A 16,319-nucleotide genomic window follows, 5' to 3' on the forward strand; every position below is an offset into this window, starting at 1 on the left:
ATCATTGAAAGTAGCCGTTCTTTAATGTATTCGAATAAACCCGCGAAAAGAGACGTGTAGGTTCAAGCGCCAATTTCTTTGTTGGTTTTTTCTTGTAATTTTGAGGGCATCTCAAATCGGTGTTTTGCTATGTATTTTGTAGTAAAGTCACTCTTTCAGCGTGAAAATTTAACTACAAATATGGGGTAATCTTGAAAAACATACCCTCAGACTCAACCGATGGTTGGTTCTTTATTGTATTTTTTCTCAAACGCATGTTTTACTATGAATTTTTTAGCGACTCCACTCTTTCACCGTGTAAATTCATCCGCAAGCACACGTGCATCACTGAAATCGTTCAACAGCCGAAAAAATCAAATAAAGAACCAACAAAGAAAATAGAGCTTGAATGTAAACATTCTATAATACTGATGAGCGTGAAATCGCCAATTAGGCAGAGCAAAGGAATCTGTCATCCTCACTGACGCTGGAATTTGTCGGAAGGTACATGTTGCGGGTATTAATTTTAAATGGTATCAATACCTTTACTGCTACCGCAGGGATGTTTGTAGTCAGCTGAATCCGCATAGCTAATATGTCATCCTTCAGGAAATGCTGCGCGCAAGAGTGAGGTCCGCTCGGGCAAGATACCAGCGTTGCCCCCTAACGGGGATCACTGTCAACGACGTGCGCGCTGAGCGTCTGCGGGCCTTCCGGCGCGCCCGTAACGAATATGTTCACGCCATCAAGGAAGCCAAACTCAAGTTTTGGAAAGACTCCATGCGGGAATTGCAGCGCGATCCCTGGCAGCTCGCGAAGGCTTGTTACCGACCGAAGCCATTGCACGTGTTGTCCAGTGTCCGGTGCGGGTTAGGTGGTCGTGACCACACATTAACATCTGTGGCGACTTACCGGGCGTTCCTGGATACTCTGTTTCCAGATGCTCCGGAGGAGGAAGCGGAAATCGGCGTTAGGGCGGGTGAAACACCATTCCCTGGCGTTCGGACCGTGGAACCCGAAGATATAGACCGAGTGGTTTCTCGAATGGCACTAGGGAAGGCACCGGGGATTGACCAACTTGACCCGGATATTTTCCATCATTTATTCCCTGTCATAAGAGAGCCACTGGGCAGACTGTTCACGGGATGCCTAAACTGGGGCTGCTTTCCGGCTTGCTGGAAGGTGGCTTTGGTAAGGGTAATCCAGAAACCTGGAAAGGATCCTGGTGAGGTCGGCAGTTATCGACCCATCAGCCTCTTGCCGGTTCTCGGCAAGTTGCTGGAAAGGCTGGTTGTGGAACGGCTCGAGGAAGGCATCGATATGAGCTGTATTCTAAATCGAGGCCAATATGGCTTCATGAAAGGGGTTGGCACCGAGGATTGCATCTTAAATGCTCTTACCGAGGTGGAAAGCGCCGACTGCAAATATGTTTTGGCAATTTTTATTGATATAGAGGCAGCATTTCCTTCTTTGTGTTGGAGTTCTGTCCTCTATGCTTTGGAACGCCGCGATGTTCCCGAAGCCATACAGGCCGTGGTACGAGACTATTTGTCTAACCGTACGGCCCTGTTTAAAGATGCGCACCTAGTTGTGGAAAAATCCGTCACCAGGGGAAGCCCGCAGGGTTCCGTTCTCGGTCCCCTGCTGTGGAACCTGGTGTTCGATGGATTTCTGGGGTTGACATTCCCAGAAGGAGTCACGGCCCAGGCTTTCGCCGATGACTGTCTCCTTTTAGTTCGTGGAAATTCACGACCACAGCTGGAAAGTAGAGCGCAGGCGGCCTTGTCAACCGCCGAAGGCTGGATGGACATGCAAAATTTAAAGATTTCTGTGCCCAAGACGAAGTTTATGCTTCTAAAGGGCGCAGACAAATTATCATGCAGTCGAAACCCCCACATTAAGTATAAAGGCTGTGTAATCAGCCGAGTAAGGGTTCATAAGTACCTAGGTGTTTTGTTTGATGATAAGTTGCTTTTTAGCAACCACATTAGACAAGTTGCGGCGGACGCCGTCTCTGTGATGCACAAACTTAGAAGGATTGCTCGGAAAGACTACGGGCTTTCTGGTCGCCAAATGTACTTAGTGTACCGAGGTGTCTTCGAGTCTATGATTGCATACGCGGCGCCAGTTTGGGCGCATAGGTTGGATAGAAATAGAGCACTGCTTCTAAATTTAAGGAGTGCCCAGCGCAGAGCCTTAATTGTATGCACTGGTGTTTTTAAAACAACCTCCTACGAGGCTACTACCGTATTGGGAAAGGCTCTCCCAATCGATTTAGTGGTGAAAGTTCGAGCAGCCATGTGGAAGTTGCGAAGAGGTCGGGAAACCGAGGTATTTGGGATACGGTTTCGGGCCGGGCTAGAACCGGAACGGAACGGTGATCACAATGCACCGGGTCTAAATTTCGAACAGTTGCCCATTTCCCGCCTGCGGAAGAGGCTTTGGGGCCTCGCGATGGAGACTTGGCAGCATGAATGGCACACCACGTCTAAGGGAAGACCTCTGTATAGATTTATACAGGATCTGGGGGGATGGTATGCCTCAAGTTCATTTTTAAGGGCGGCGGGTGCCCAAGTGCTCACCAACCACGTGAATTTGATGCAATATCTGTTCAGGTTTCGCCTAGCGGCTGATGAGTTGTGCGTCTGTGGGGAGGTCCAGTCGAACGAACACCTAATGTTCGACTGCCCTGCTCTTGGGGGGGCCAGAGACCGGGCCACCCTGGAACTTAGAGGTCAGGGGGAAAACTGGCCGCTCATAAACGGCGAGTCAATGTGGCGTGAGCCGCATTGTCGGACCGTGTGGGAGTTCCTCGATGAGGTTGCGATGTTCAACCGTCATCGGTAATTTAAATTAATTTTAATGGGGAATTATTGATTCCTGTAGCGTGTCGGTGAAAACCTTCCTGGAAATAATGGCTGCCATCAGCCAATAAAGCTCCAAGCGCTTAAATGGTGGACAGACACTAGCTGGCAAACAGCGACCGAGGCGTGGCGGCTTAAATTGCCGTTTTTTAATATGTAACTTGACTGTTTTAATTGTAACAAGGGGTGCGCCTCCCCGATTTAGTTTTAGTGTGACAAGTGAGCGGTAGGGACACATAGGCGGGTGCTGTATGGCGCCCAGCTTAACCGCTCACGCATGATAGGAGCTCATTAGGAGCAATTAGGAAACGAGGTCGCAAATCTGTTTCGAGGCACAGTAGCCGTTTATTGGCACAGTACATTTGGTCTATACTCTAGGGCGACCGAATGGGGTGGTGGCGGGAGAAATGCCAGCTAACCAATCCTTCAGGAAAGCAACCATTGATGAGTTGTGTGTCTGCGGGGAGGTCCAGTCGAATGTACATATGATGTACGACTGCCCGGCTCTTGGGGGGCCAGAGACCGAGCCACCCTGGAACTTAGAGGTCGGGGGGAAACCTGGCCGCTCACAAGCGGCGAGGCAGTGTGGCGAGAGCCGCACTGTCGGACCGTGTGGGAGTTCCTCGATGAGGTTGCTATGTTCAACCGTCATCGGTAAATTTAAGGGATTATTAAATGTAAATGCAATTGGACTCCTACAGCTCTGCTGCTGGAAACCAACCTTGGGAATAGGGCTGGCCATCAGCCAAATCAGTTCCAAGCGCTGTTAAATGGTGGACAGGTACTAGCTGGCATACAGCGACCGAGGCGTGGCAGCCAAAATTGCTGTCTTTTATTTACATAGACTCGTATAGTTTTAAATTGTTGCAAGGGGTGCGCCTCCCCGATCTAGTTTTATGTTAGACAAGTGAGCGATTGGGACACTTAAGCGGGTGCTGTATGGCACCCTGCTTGATTCGCTCACGCATGTTAGGTAGCTCACTAGGAGCTTTTAGGATATTGGGTCGCTGAACCGATTTGAGGCACAGTAGCCGTTCTTGGCACGGAACATTTGGTCTATGCTCTAGGGCGACCGAATGGGGTGGTGTTGGGAGAAATGCCAATTAACCAAATCCTTTAGGAAAGCAACCAGTCATAACCCCAGGTCTTCTACCATCAGTATGATGGTCAAATCTTTCGCAGATGTAGCCGTGTAAAGACACTTCATCCTGAGGACAGAGGTGAATTTCTGCAGACACAAGACTAGATTTTTTTCCTCCTTAAGTTTGAATTCAATATCCTCATGCCGAGAACGGAGACCACAAACATTCCACTGAATATTATTTGTACCCTTAAATATTAATTTTCCTCATATAAAAAAACTCTGTGTGCAGATTACTTATTAAACACTAACCGGTTTTTCTTTTTGATGTTTATAACCTTTACGAAGTTCTTTCGCGTTTTCGGGCTCTTCATCAGTCACCATATCTCTGAACAGACCTCGACATGATGGTGGAGACTTGGGAGCCTGGGAGGCCGGTGATATCGTACCAGGCGAAGTTTTTTTTAATAGATCTTTTCATAGGATCTTTGTAGTTTGCTCATAGTTAATGCAGCGGGAATTTATTTGGTAGTGTGCTGACTGAAGTGGGTTTCGGTAAACCACTGTCGGACTTTACAGCAAAAATATCCTTCTTCTTGCCCGAACTCTTACCTCGGAAATAGTGTCTGTGAGTGAAGCAACTTGATCTCATAACATCTGAATAAGCTGTTTTAACTCATTGTAGAATCTGCACTGTTGACCTGCATTTGCAGACGCTTGCCTTGACGTAGCGACGGCAAAAGGGACGTCTGGTCTAACCAGATTCTCTTTTTATATTCTCTTCGTGCGGTAAGAAAAGATAGCTTCTGCACGGTACAAATTTTGAAAATTGCCTTTTCCTTAAAAGTCTGGCAATCTCATGTGCGAGCTGAATGTGATCCACCACAGTTAGGACATTTTTCTTCCTCTTTACAATTAGTATCCTTGAGACCCTCTTTACCACATCAAGCACGTATTGTAATTTTTGACCAAGATGTAGGGGGGCCATATCCTTGAGGAAACATCGCCGTGGGTTGGGAATGAATGGGAAAGTGGGTTTGCAGAGAAAGAGAAAAGGGTTTTCGACTCCGATCTAACGTTTCAACTTGGAGATAAAGTTCATCGGCAATCTCAGTAACACCGATCTCCAGAAGGTCTCGGCAAAATATTACTGCTCGGCTGGTATTCACCGAATTGTGGCATACCGCTTTTCAGTTAACACCATCCAAATGGGTGACGCAAGAGTGATTGCCACAAAACGTCTCCAGCCTTCGTCACTAAACATCTCAACCAGTACCGATCCGTCTCTTACTTCCTGACGGTTTTCGGTGAATCACTTGAACCCGTTATTACTTTATTTTTCAAAAAAGATATTGAAAACAGCATACTGAAGGTCAGATGCAGGAATTGGAGGAGCAATGGTTTTAGACCTGGTCATTCTTGTACAGATAATGTTTTCTGAGTAAAACAGCTTATTTAAAAATCATTAGCCTAAAGAGCTGCATATAATGTTTATTGACTTGAAAAAAGCTTACGATAGTGTTCCTATTAAGTACTTTTGGACAGCTGTGAAAGAGTGTGATATTACAAAAATTATAAAAATGCAATTAAAAATATTTATCAGGGTTCTAAAAGCAGGTACAGGTTGGTGCACATTTGTCTGTTGAATTCATTATCACCAAGGGTTTACAAGGGCAGGGTGTTGTATTTCCTCACTGTTATTTAAAATTTATTTGCAGAAACCTTTGAAATATTGGACTCGTAAATGTGATCAAATGGGAGTTCTGGTGGACCAAAACTGTATTTACAATCTATTGTTTGCAGATGATTAGGTTATTTTGGAAGAGGATAAGGATGATATTTACTATATGATAAGAGAGCTTAATTATTGAATATAAGAAGTGGGGTCTGGAAATTAATGTAGAAAAGGCATAGCACATGGTGATAGGAGGAAAAGGAAAGGACTTAGAAACATAATTAGGAACTGTGAAACATTCTGATGAATTTAAATATCTTGGAATAACATTAATATCTGATGGAAGAGATACTACAGATATTATGAATAAGATTATAATGGGAAAGAGAATTGTAAGAAGGTTGCACTCGGTTTTGTGGAATAAACATATTTTTAAAACTTTAGCTGAAAACAGTGTAGCAATTGATCTGAGCTATGGACTCTACATGAAATGATGGAACACATATTGACAGTTGTAGAGATAATGTTGCCAAATTATACTGATGGACAGAGCCAGGAGTGACAGAATAAGAGAAATTATAAAGGTCACCTCATCTTTGATAGAGAATGTAGCAGTTAAGATGGCTACTATGTATGGCCACATGCTCAGGATGAATCCAGACAGATTGTTTTGTCAAGTTTGAGAATGGCAGCCATCAAATAGAAGAGAGGCAGGCCACAGAGGATGTGGGTTCATGATGTGGAAAGAGTCTGAAAGTGGTTTGTTCAATGAAGTGACCCAGGATAGGAAATCTTTGTGTAGAATGTGCAAAATTGCTGTAAAAAAACCAACAATAATAATCAGTAAAGGTGAGTTTGAAGGAAGCCATCTCACTGATTGTTTTGGAAAACTACAAATCCGATACTGTTATACTGTGGTCAGGATGCTTCACCTTTTAAACTATTATTTCCAATAGTGTTGTTATTTTCATCACACAAAGCTGAACAGTCTTTTCATATGACATCATGTGGTGGTTTTTTCAGATGGACCACCATCATAAGGATTATTTCAGGACTAGTAATTTTGGTCCATGATTACTAGGAAATGCATGACCACCTCTGCACAGCCATACATATTGGCTAACAGTTACATACAACTTCCTTTTTCCTGTTTAGCCACTGAGAATTACTGTCAGGTATTACTTCAGAGGAAGAATGAGGATGATATATATGAGTGTAAGTGAAGGTACAGTCTTGTATCACGACCATTTCTGAGATGTGATTAATTGAAACGCAAACACCAAAGAACACCAGGTACCCACAATCTAGTATTCAAATCCATATAAAAGCCTTTACTAGGACTTGAACGCTGGAACTCTCGACTTCAAAATCAGCTGATTTGCGAAGATGCGTTCACCACTAAACCAACCCAGTGGGTTTAAGTTACATACAACTGGTTCACTCAGTGTCCAGAGGACAGTGTTCAAAACTCACTACTCACAGCCATTCAGCAATCGGCGTGATAGTTTCCACCTTAGGTTACAATTGCATTTCATAAGGTGTAGCAATACTACATAATGTAAGTGTAAGAAAAAACAGTATAAGATATTGTTACTATATAAACATATGTCGTAATTTGCATAGTATTTGTGCCTCAGCACCACCCTTCTTCAGCTTTACCACAATTCCGTTTTTTTTACAGACTGCTTTCTATTAATTTACTTCAGCTTTCTTCTTTGTTACCAGTTGCACTTAATGAATTGTTTTGGGTATAACATTACATAAATTCCAATAAATTATTATAGGTAGTAACCAAATGATCTAACTTAAAAAAAAAAATTGTCATTTGTTTGTAAATAGTGCCTTGACTGATTAATCTATGTGTATTACAGTAACCGATTTTTTGGTAATCCAATTACCCAGACTGCTTACATTCGCAATAGACAATTAAAAAAAAAAAATGAATATACTGTACTATTTAAAAAAATCTCTATTCAAATAAAGCATTGCTTCAACAAGAAATATATTTTTATTGATCTTTGTTTTTACTGGGATTTCTAATTAACTTATTTACAATTTATACAACTAAAACAAGCATATTTAGAAAGCAAATTCTTATATATATATAAATGTGAAGGTTCTAATGCCATTCATTTGACTGCGATGAAACTTTGGTGAGTTGTGGGCATGCCCACAAAGGTTACTGAATTAGCTTGAACCCGCTAGGTGGCGCTGGAGTCAAGATATTTTGAAAAATTGTATTTATGGTCCAATTTAGCTCATATTCTGAATGTATAACTTACATGGAAAAAGAATACTGCTGCAAAAACGGACCTGCTAGATGGCGCTGGGGTTATGATGTTTGGAAAATTGCATTTATGATCCGATTTGGCTCATATTCAGAATATATATTAGTTAGGTGAAAAAAATTCTATTTTTCAAAAACTATATACCCAGTAGCTGATGCCAGTGTCAAGATTTTTACAAAACAAAGAAATATACATACAGACTTTCTTCTATATATATAAAAGGCAATGTTTGTATGAGTGTCCACTGTAGAGTAAAAAACTACTGGATCGATTTATGTGTGGGAAAATGAGAAAGGGAGAGGGGAAAAGGGTAAAGGTTCAGTTGTGTTAATTCAATCCATATATATGCCAGCCTCCGTGGCGCAAGTGGTAGCGTCTCAGCTTTTTATCAAGAGGTCCCGAGTTTGAATCCCGGTCAGTTATGGCATTTTTCACACACGCCACAAATCATTCACATTCATCTCATCCTCTGAAGCAATACCTAATGGTGGCCCCAGGGGTTAATAAAAAAAAATTAACTTTTGAAAAGATGACTACAAAACATCAACTGGTCAAACATGAACTATGTTGAATGTTTATTTTTATTCTGCATGTAAAGTAGATCAAACCAAATGACATCATTACTCAATTCTTTGCTTTACCTCTTTTTAATTTTCAAGATGGGAAACCTGTATCATTAAGCCTCAATAAATTAACTCTTCTTAATAATTCAATATGCAAAACTAATTAAACCCTACTACTGTTAACATTCATGTTGCTATCATTAGTATGTCAACATCATGACTGTAACAAAATGAAGATGTTCCATCAATAAAAAAAATAAAATAAACTTAGAAAATTGAAAAATGGCTCATTAGGTAAATCATTAACAGATGAATCTGGCATAGGAACATCATCTATTTTAGACATTGAGAAAAATGGACACCACTATGAATTATGTTGTAAATTGCAAAAGATGTACAAAGTTTTTTAAAGATAATGAAGAAAATATCAAACAAAGAGCTGGATTGGCCTCTTTTTTGTGGTTTGTTCAAAAGTGGCCTCTTTGTAAGCCAATTCCAATTATTTTTAATGAGAATTTAAATGAAGATAAACATTTTATAGCAAGTACTAAAGGTGTGCCACTGTTGGTTAGTGTTAATGCAACTAGAGTTCAATTAAATCAATCTTAAGCTAATTGGCAAAAGATCAGAAGCTTTTAAAAGGGTTCTAAATCTTTCAGTTACTTTAAAAATAAAAATAAAGAATCGTAAATCTGTGACAAGTTTTCAGATTGGTATGATGAAATTATTTTATATTAGTGGTTAAAAAGAATCAGCAGAATATGGATAAAAATGGGACCATTCTTTTGATATTAGATAATACACCTACTCATCTTTCAGCTGGTAGGTCCAAATGTTTCCCACGATCTGGTGGGGGAAATTGCGAACGATCTTGAGGTTGAATTTATAGTCACCACATAGCCCAACCTGAGAACGGCGGCCAGAGGTGATTGGTGGGCTGACGCGGTTGGGGATGTTGCTATCAGTAATGTCTCCAGCCGTCTTGGCTGGCACCTACTTCATAGAGGTGAGGGAATTCTGGCAGTAGCACTCCCGGACTTTGTCCTTATAGCCGGTTATGTAAGTCCAAACATTAATATCGGGGACTTTGCGCAGTACATCAATGATTTGCAGCGAGTCATACAGCGGCCACCTAGTAGACCTATACTCTTAGGGGACTTTAATTGTAAGTCCATTTTAACTGGCAGCTCTTATACCAATGCAAGGGGACGAATCTTCATTGACATGATGATGACCACAGGACTGATCTGCCTGAATGACTGCACTTATACCTACGAGGCAAGAGGCCATAGATCAGTGCTGGATCTTACGCTGGTGGACGGCAGATGGAATCCTTCCGTCTTTAGTTGGAGCGTTCTTGAATCTGAAACCGGAAGCGATTACCTAGCAACTTTTTCTTGTTATGGAAGGCGCAAGACCTTCAACATCAGCCACTGCACGATTTAGATTTAGTCCAAGACAAGTTGAGATGGTGGTTAACAAGATTGCCAGGACTCTATCTGATGGAAGAATAGTAACGCCGCAAGTCCTTCAAGAATCAATTATTACAGAACTGTCTAGAGTCCCGCAGTTTGGAGGGGGTCGTCATCCAGTATACTGGTGGACGTCTGAAACTGCAGATCGGCGAAGTTTACAATTTTTGCGTAGGAAAAAGCAAAGGCTGCGGCCCGCTAGCGGTGCGCCATTTGACCAGGCGTAGGAAAGATTTGTCCAAGCTAGGCGTACTTTGAATCATCTAATATAGACTAGTAAAAGAAACTGTTGAAAACAGTTGTGTGCTGACTTGGATTCAGATCCGTGGGGACAGGCATACAAAATAGTAATGAAGAGACTAGGACGCCGCTTGCCTGTCCTAGTTACAGAAACGGCCTGACTGCATCTTCATAGCCTCTTCCTTGTTCATTACGAGGGACATACGGACATAATAGACTGTGAAGCTAAACGCTTTACACAAAACGAGGTCGCTATTGCCGTTTCTGGTATGAAGGATAAAAAAAGTCCAGGTCCGGATGGAATCCCGGCTGCCCTCCTCAAAGGATTAATGAAGATAATCCCCTGGGAAATCACTGTCGTGGCCAATTATGGAGTACAAAACAAGACTTTCCCCGCTTGCTGGAAGGAGTCACGGACTGTTTTCCTGCCTAAGAAGTCCGGCAATCAAGAAATCATTAGCTATCGGCCGTTGAGTCTCATCAATAATATGGGAAAGGTTGCAGAGCGCTTGGTAGCGAACAGACTTATCCAAGAATTAGAGTCCAAAGACGGGCTTCATGATAACCAATTTGGGTTCAGGAACATAGATCCACGCTGCAAGCTCTGGATAAAATTACCAACTGGGTATTGTCTGTCAGATCTGGTACGTGGCGTACCAGAAGAATCCCATTGGTTATTCTGTTAGATATAAAAAATGCCTTTGGATCGGTCCGGTGGGATACGATTATGGCAGCTCTCACGGACAAACAGATTAGTTCCTATATCAAAAGACAAGTACGAGAATATCTGAATGATAGGTGGACGTTGGTCGAGACGCTTGAAGGTAAATTTAGATATCAGCTTTATGGAGGAGTGCCGCAGGGGTCTGTGTTAAGCCCCTTGCTTAGGCTAATAGTAATTGATGGAATACTCAGACTGAGATTACCTGAAGGCTCGGAAATAGTTGCTTATGCCGATGATTTGGCTATATTAATTGAAGCCAAAACTGAACGTGACCTTGAAGTTGCCGGTAATGAAGTGCTAACATTAGTTAATAACTGCCTCTCGGACCGACAACTAGCTTTGTCTTTAAATAAATGTCACTATATTTTTCTGGCTGGAAGAAGGCGACTCAGAGACCTAAATCTCCGTGTGGGCGATCACACTGCCACACTAGACCATGTGGCAGTAACAAAATATCTTGGTGTCATTATAGACCCAGCTCTAAAGTTTAGTCCTCATCTCGCACAGAAATGTAAAGAGGTCAAGAATACCACAAAGGCTTTAACAAGATTGTTGGCTGGACATGAAGCTCCACGTGCATCTAGGCGGCAGGTCATTGCCTCAACTTTAACCTCTGTATTATTGTATGCTGCACCTATATGGGAAAAAGCACTTTGTGTTGCAAGAAATGTCGCAAGACTTAAAACTCTGCATAGGCAAGCTCTTACAAACATCACTTCTGCATACCGTACAATCTCTTACGATGCGGCTTGTGTATTATCATTGGTTCCCCCTATCGACCTCTTAGTTAGAGGGATCACTTAGGTATCATGGCATGCCAAAACAAGAAGCCGAAGCCAACATCAGGCGCATATGGCAGGACAGATGGAATCTTTCTACTAAAGCTACCTGGACCAGGAGATTGATACCAGACTTCGGCATGTGGCTTGATAGAGGACATGGGGAGGATGGTTATTATCTTACTCAAATACTTTCTGGACATGGTAGCTTCGAATATTATTTACATCGATTCGGTAGAAGACCAGCACCTATTTGCATGTTCTGCCAGGATTCGGATACTGCCGAACATAATCTGTTCCACTGTAATAGATGGACTATACATAGACGACGTGCAGGGCTGCAAGAATTAAATCCGGAGAATCTGCTTCTTTTTCTCCTACGATCCACTGACAATTGTAACAAAATGGAGGAGTTTGCCAAGATAGTGCTAAAGGCTAAAGATGATGTAGCCCTTTTAAGAGGCCATTGAGGCCCTGTGGTAACTTAGTAGTTTAATATTTTCGTTAAGGCAAGCAGCTATGAGGAGAAGATCATTCCTTCGTTTGGGGATCATAACAACTGGGTAATGAAAAGACCGAGACCCGGTTCCCTCGGCGGGGGCTAGGGACGGCTTTGTCGGGCCTGGTTCTCTGTCGGGGGGGCTTGAGGCAGGCACATTAAAACAAAAGATCCAACCGGGGAGGCTGACCTGCTGTGCCGGACGTACAGCCGGTGGATGGGGAGGCCTCCTTTGAGTTTAAAGGACACTTTCCCGGGCTGCGCATACTTGAATGGATACCCGGCCCGGGGATGTAGGCAGAAAAAAAAAAAAAGGTCCAAATGTTAATCTATTTTACAACCAATGGATCAAGGGATTATAGTTTCCCTTAAATTCCTTTACCACAAATTAAATGAAAAAAAATTCTTAGGGCTGATAATGAAGGTAAAAGCAACACAATTAAGATGATCAAACAAATTAATTTGAAAGACTACCGTTATAGAAAAATGCAACGAATTCTCTCAAAAGCGTGAAATAAAAATTTAAATAAAACTATGCCCAGTTACACTAACGGAACACATTATTTCTCAAGATGAGAAGTCAATGTTAAATAAAATAAACTGCTTTAAAAAGATTTATAGTAAGCATACATTTCGTAGCTAATTAAAAATGTATATTTACATTTACAGATAGGAATCAAAAATTACTCCTCTATTACAGTACCAGCCAACCACCAACTCACACTAAATGATTTCATATTTGTACACTTCAATAAAGTATACAATGACCTATCAATATGTTATTACTCCAGCTGAACTTTTTTTACATGCTAAATAAATGTATCAGTCTTGTTGAACCAATAAAAATCCATCTTATTGTGCCTAATAACTTGTTTTTTTTTCTTTAAATTCTAATTTAGACAGGCAATCTTTGTATTTATTTATCAAATTAAGATGCATAAAAAACTATTTTGGCAAAGATTTCAAGATAATAAGGTAGCACAGGCAAGGAAATGAATTTACAAAGGCAACATAATTTTATGCTTTGCTTATTACTTTTAGTTTTATATTACCAAATGAACTTCTGTTTCACTTTTCAAGACATTCAACTGGATCTTTTTATGTATATTTACTAATTACGGTAATAACTGCTGGTTAGGTCTACATGTTCAGAAATAACAAAAAAGATGTGATAAAAATGTTTTCATCTAGATTTTACAAACCTACAAAACAAATAATAAGCATTGTGTAGTATATGTAGCCTCAGTTAATGTCAGTTGCATACATTTACTCAACTAATTACTAAGTAGTAGTAAATATTACACATAAACTGCAAAAATATTGCTACATGTCCAGTACGTACCCTTCACTGTAAATATTAGACCATAGATTGCATGCCAAAGCATTACTGCTGCTGCCAATTGCTAAACTTAAATTGACAGAAGGAAATGTAATTTATCACTATATACTTATTTCCCAGGAAAAAAACAAACAATTATTAGGATGTTACATAAAAAAAAAAAAAAAATCATTTAGACAGGTAATTTTTATTTTTATTCTTACGAGCTTACAGATTATGCAGAAAATAATTGAAATTGGTAACTGATGTAAAAAAAAATTTAGCATATTTAAAATATAAGTTTAGCTGTTAACAACCAACCTTATAAAACTTCTATGCAGTTGTCTAATGAAAATTAGTAAAGTTCCCTTCAGTTACTGACAAGTATTCTTGTAAAAGTAACCTCGGCTAATAAATTCAATCATGAAACACTTGAGATAGTGAGATATAGATACATCTTTAGCCATCTATTTCATCAGCAATAACCATAACTGAGGGTGGAGTAATTACACAAGGAAAAAAAGTTAAGATTTGCCAACAGCAATGTTCTTTTGTTAGAAACAAAAATGAGAAATTCTAAATAGCACACATGCATTTTTGACTAGGGGAGGAATTCAGTTTGAAAATATGTAAGGGCAAAGCAAATAACAAAATTTAGGAAAGGATAGTAATGAGAAATGAAATATTAAGAAAGGGAAACAAGGTATGGAAGAATATCATCATTTAGGCAGCACAGTTACCAAGAATGGACAGAGTAAAGCTGACATTAAATGCTGGCTTCTACAAGCAGGAATGGTTTTTTTAAATAGAAGCCTGCAAATATCAAATGTACATTTAAGAATTACTAAGAAATAATTGAAAATTGTTTATGAATGTTAATTGAACAATGTTTTGTAGCAATTTACAATACTGATATATGAAAAAGAGCAGAAGAATTTTGAGTGTGACGTTACAGGAAAACTATGACTGCTAAAAATTACATGGGTTGATAAAATATAAAATAAAAAGGTCTTAGATAGAAGAGAGGTTTCTAGCAGAATCTTGTAGAGGTGAGTTAGATTAGTAAATCACATACCGAGCTCTCTGGAAATTAACTTCACATCTTACAATTAACATAACAGTTTGGTTTAGATGTTCTAGATGTTGTTAAAATTATACAGAAATATAGTTAAGTTGATCAGTGATTATATGAATCACTGTTAAACACTACTGATATGTTGCTGGAATATACTAGTTTACTATGAGATGAGAGTAACAATAGTAAAAGAGAGAATGGGGTTTATCATCTGAGGATGATGGTACTTCAGATAAAATAAAGCTCGAGAGGACATTTAGCTTGAATGGAACCATACAGATGAGATAAACTGGCCTCTGATTATCCAGCCTTTGAAAAAAATAAGAGGCAAACAAAAACCTAGATATGGGCATGAATAAATATGTTTGACGATAATCTGCGGAACGGATTTTTGCAAGAAAGCAATGTCAAGATATATGTTAGAAGAGGCCTATCCCATAAGATCTGCCTAGTATTGGTTAATAAAAAATAATAAAAATGGACAATACTGTTCAAAATATGATTTTTATGTCATTATACAAGTTATATATTTTACTTCATTTGTATATTGTATTTGGTTATTAATAACTGTTATTGTGGGTTATTGTATTTGGTTACTGCATTGTTGTTGTATTTGGTTATTAATAAAGTCTAATATAGGATATACATCCAGAATTTGGTGATGGGGATATGTAGTGTAAAAACTGTTATCAACAAAATATTATTTACTAGCGGTTTTCTACACAACTTATCAAATATTCATAATAAAAATAAAAAATGTTTATATCATATAAAACCTTTGTTTTTAATGCAAACTAATATTAAACAAATAAAACAGTTACATAACATGAATGGCAGAATGTGGCACATTGTACAAGTAGGATTTATTTTTAACTATTACTAATGAATTACAGTAGACATAATAAACCTTTATATAAATCATTTCAAACTCTAATTGTATTAAAAGTATTACCTTAAAAATTTAATTAAAAAATATAAATAAATTAATAGAGAAATCACTAATAGGAGTGCTGTACACACTATCATCTTATAAACGTCTCAACATCACGGACTGGAGTCCGGAACAGAGCCCAGCAGAGATGCGTCCTGAAAGGCAGCCATAACAGAAGTGGATGAAGAGCTTCTACACATCCCTTCCTTTTAAAACTTACAAAAAAAAAATTAACTCAAATCAGCAATTGCGACTCCTCCGGAAAAGGGGACACATTGCTCCCTCCATATAGTTAGTGCTCCGTTGTGGCGTATTCATGCTAACCTATGAAGCGTTAGCACCGAAAGGACTTCAGTGGACGGTCTGAAGGGAAATTACGTCGGGAGGACAGGTTGCATAAGCCTAGCCTTCCGCAGTCGGCCCATAAAATGGGTTCAATAACGCTGGTCTAACAACGGATTGGAATGCAATTAAATCCGTCCTTAAAATACTAAATAATAAACAAAACTTGAAAAATTAGACCCGCCATTTAAAATAAACCTTTTTAAAAAAAAACACGCCCAATTAGAATCATCCAGCAGCAAGGGACTCTGTCCAGGTTCTGCGATTTGTAGGGAGAAATAAACTCCCGCCAACTTTGCATTCCATTCCATCTTATAAAATATGTCAATTTTCTTTTTGTGTATGTTGTTTTATGACTAAACAATCATAAAATATATTGAAAAAATATTACAATGCCCCATGCCAGAGTTAAACAGTGCACTGTGTATATCCCACTGGATAGCAGCAAGTTCTGCCTGCAATGCTACAAGTAGGACTTCCATCCCAACC

Source organism: Lycorma delicatula, chromosome 1 (assembly GCF_047948215.1).
Source record: "Lycorma delicatula isolate Av1 chromosome 1, ASM4794821v1, whole genome shotgun sequence".
Lineage (NCBI taxonomy): Eukaryota > Metazoa > Arthropoda > Insecta > Hemiptera > Fulgoridae > Lycorma > Lycorma delicatula.